Genomic DNA, 4,458 nt, shown 5'->3' on the forward strand with positions numbered 1-4,458 from the left:
CCTTTATCTCAGCTTCTCAGGGGAGAAGAGGGAGGGAGTCCTCACTCCCCGAGCAATCTTGCCCTTGGTCTGCTCCTCTTGTCTTGCACTGTGACTCTGCCCTTGAAGTTCCTTTATTTCTAAAATATTCTTCCTTCTCTCCTTTCTTCTCTATAAAAAAATATGAGGCACAGTAAAATTTTGAAGAGTTTATTTCAGTAAGAAGCAATTCATGAATTGGGGAGCACCAGACCGACAAAACTTTAGTGTTGCGAAGACAAAGTGTCAGAGGCAAGCATTTATTGGGAAGTTATAGAAGCAAAATAAAAGATTATTTGATTGGTTTGCAGTTACATAATTGCCTTTTTTAAGTAACTTTTTGGAAAGTCCCTAGTCACATGATCATATGTTAGTTGACTGTTTATCATTGGCTGGGGTTAAATTTTTATTTCTGTCATAAGCATTTATCAGAAATTGACCCAAGTTAAGTTTCACTTATGTTTGTAGTTTTAGCAAGAATATGGCTATTTTTAAGGTCTTTAGCTTTGTCTGCCTGGGAATTTTTCAGGCCCAGTCTCCATTTTAGTTTTGTTTTCACACCTCTCTGACTGGCTTTTCTGGGATTCATCAATTCCCAGGTCAAATGCCACCTTTCCCAGGAGACCTCCCAGCTCCATGCCCATTCACACTGTTCCCAAGCATGCTTAATTGTTTCTTTTGGTGTTTCATAGCTCTGCTGGCTGCTGGCAGAGTCATGCATTCCAAAGATCATCCAGCTAGGAGACCCTAATCTGCTAATTATTAGCTCTGTGACAATAAGCAAGCCACTTAAACTCTGAGGCAGGTAAGCAAGTTTTGTCATCTGGAAAATGAAGGTAATACTTGCCCATGCCTACCTCATAGGATCTCATGTCTTCAACAAAAGAACAAGGCTTTACTGAGTCCCTCTTTCTTTCATTCTGCTTTCTGTTACACTGGTAGCTTGTCTCTTCATCTCCTTATTGATTGAAAACTATGTCATGGCAGGTACAGTGTCTGGTTTTCATTCCTGCCCATCCAAGATGCTTTCTAAATATTCATAGAAATGAATTACATTCCAAGTTAGAAATCCTCTTTCTCACATCATATTAAGCCTACCTGTGGCCTCAGTGAGGCAAGCACATTTTTTGAAGAAAATATTTCACCCTCTGTCCCTTGTTTCCCCATCCCAGGAAAAAAAAAATGCAATTTATTAGGATAGTCTTGCAAATGATTCCCTGGTGATATTTTCAGATTCCATCAGCACTGTGCCAGGGCCATGGTGCACTTGCTGGGATGAGGGTGGGTGTGGAGAAGTGGAGTAAAGCCATTGTGCCCCCTGGGGCCAGCTGGTGGGGAATCATGAAAGTCATAACGAAAAGTCAGAATTTCATACATTAGAAAAGAAAGCATTGGGGAAAATAAGGCTTTTGAGGAAAGGTGTGGCAAGACACAATAATATCTAAGAAACGCTGGTGTGGTATTGGGGATCTGGACGGATTGGATAAAGACAAGAAACAGAGTGGTTAGTTTGGCGTTGCAGGAGTGATGAAGGCAGCGGGATGGCAGACGGGAGGGAAGTGCGTAGAAAGAAAAACTGTATGGAATAAAGTCATGGTAATGGATTGAATGGAGGAGAGGTTTATAATAGAGCCACAGAGGAGCTCCAAGTTGCATTTCTGCATGACTAGGGGAATAGTGATGCCAGCGAACAATGGAATTTTGGTTAAGGCGGGGAGTAGGAATCAGCATGAGGGGAAGATGCTGACTCAGGATTCTAGAGGTGTTTGGTCTGTGTGGGTACATCCTGATGGTGCCTCGTCTTCAAACTTCCCTTCCACAGAAAGTCCAATACTCTCCCCATGGGCTTTTAGCTTCCTTCACACATATGCCCTTCCTCACTCCTTTTCTATCAATCAAATCCCCTGAGCTGATGTTTCCCTGGGAAAATGATAACGGAGATCACTTAGATTAGATAAGAGAAAGTTGAAAAAAGAGTGTGCTCTGTGACATTCCCCTATGGACAGCCACCACAGCGTAGACTTAGGTTCTCTCCATGTCAGAGAAGCTGAGCCAGCCACAGAGATAGGGCAGCACAGCTGCCAGGTCCACCGTTCCTACTCAGCTGCCTCCTGAAACCCAAGCAACCTCCGTCCTGGGAGCGGTCTCAGGAGCATGACTTCCTCTTATCACCCATATCCTACTCCATGGTGAGTCGTCACCAGCACAGCCATACCCAGTCATGGCCGTGCAGCAGCCTTCACTCAGCTCTAAACACAGAGAAGAGGTGTGTTAACAGCTGTGGCACATGGACCACATTTATCTTTGCAGATGCTGCCTCCTGCTTGCCTTAATTGTCCTGTCCGTTTATTCTAATTCCAGGAGCTTTTATCTGATGTCATAATAGTATCAAAATAAAATATTGGTAATAATAAAAATAACCACTTTTTATGGAGCACCTCCTTTATGCTAGGAATGTGCTAAATGTTTTGCTTGTATGTTTTCCTTCAGTCTTCACAGCAACTTTGTGAGGGAGATAACAGCTATTATTTTCCCCATTTTATAGATGAGCAGTCAGAGCGATATGAAAGTACAGTGAACTTACTGAAAGTTACAAAATTAATAATTATCAGAACCGAGAATTGAACCAAAACCTTAACCATTAAGCCTCTCAGTCACTAAGTTTCTGTTTTTTGGAAGTGTCTTCATAGTAAACATCTTCCTTCATCTAAACTCTTCTTTATAAGAGTTTATTTATTTTTCTTATCTTCTTTATTTTTCACTGCTTGGCCTTGTGAGGTGACAGTTTTGGGGGCTGGTATTCTCAGACTCTCCAACATTCAGTTTCATCATCTGAAGATCACGGCCTTTGCCACAATGTTCTATGCAGAATCAGCTGCCATCCACAGTGGATATGGTATCAAAATCAAGGACAGGACGTTAATATATCTATTGTGACACTCTCAAGTGTGCACATGAGTGGCAATTTGCTTCTAAGATCACTTGATTGCAGTGATAGCAACTAAGAAGTTACCCCCTAAAGAACAATAAACCCACTTCTGAGTGATCCGAAGTAAGCCTTGATGTCACAAGCAATGTTATGGACTTTGCCCAGAAGATGATGGAGAAACAGACCATGGGGGGCAGGCTTCGGGGTGTTCTGATTGTTTTTTCAAAGGAAGCAACACTTGAGAATTGGGGAGCTCCTTTGGGGAAGAGTAACTTCTAAGTTCAGTATACCACAAATTGGCTTTTGAAATAATTTAAGTGATATGTAGATGGACCTCTTTCAATACGTGTGTGTGTGTGTATATATATATATCTATATATCTATATATATCTATATATCTATCTATCTATCTATATATATATATATAGACTGAGTCTTGCCCTGTCACCATGCTGGAGTGCAGTGCTGTGATCTTGGCTCACTGCAACCTCCGCCTCCTGGGTTCAAGCAATTCTCCTGCCTCACCCTCCCTAGTAGCTGGGACTACAGGCCCACGCCACCACGTCCAGCTAATTTTTGTATTTTTAGTAGAGACGGGGTTTCACCATGTTGGCTAGGATGGTCTCAATCTCTTGACCTTCTGGTACACCCACCTCAGCCTCCCAAAGTGCTGGGATTACAGGCGTGAGCCACCGCACCCGGTGCAATATTCTAATTTTTATATACATTTTTTCTTTTATAGATATATGATTCTAAGAAGACTAAAATACATAGCCTCTGTTTAATTATTAAATCAACTAAAATATATTAAATAAGTAATAGCTGTATTGGTACTCAAGTATGTCAAAAACGAAGAAAATACTTAGAAGACTGGAGTTTTAATTATATACAGGTAGAAACAGCTCAAAAGGAGAATCTTTGTCCTTTTTTCTTTTCTTTTTGGTATTTTCTACATGCCACCACATTTTTCTTCCCAATCTAACAGGTGTTGAAGGTAGTACTCTGAACACAGAGACTCTAATAAGTTGTGTCAATTCAACGTATGTTTCCTCAAGAAAATTTACATAAGCTCTTGTTAAAACAAAGGTCTTAGTCAACTACTACCATAATAATGCTTTGTTACAAACCACCCAAAACTCAATGGTTAGAGGAACAAGCACTTATTCTTGTGTTTAAATGTCTCACTTGGAACAATGAGAAACAAAAGAATGGGACAAGGTATGTGGTCTCCCTCTTAGCAAACGTACCAGTTACTTATTACTCCATAATAAACAACCCTTTATTTGGTGCCTTAAAAAAAATTATTGTTTCTCCATTCTATGGATTGGCAAATTAGGAACAGCTGAAGTATCCTCTGAGCTCATTTGCATGTTTGGTTTCACATAGCCGGCCATAGGACTACCTAGTCCAGGATGGTCTCACTCACATGGTTCTCGGTTGGCTGTGGCTGTTGGCCAAGGTGCCTCAGAGCTCTTCCCATGAGGCCTCTCTAGCAGGTTAGCTTGGGCTAG

Source organism: Piliocolobus tephrosceles, chromosome 8 (assembly GCF_002776525.5).
Source record: "Piliocolobus tephrosceles isolate RC106 chromosome 8, ASM277652v3, whole genome shotgun sequence".
NCBI classification, from domain to species: domain Eukaryota; kingdom Metazoa; phylum Chordata; class Mammalia; order Primates; family Cercopithecidae; genus Piliocolobus; species Piliocolobus tephrosceles.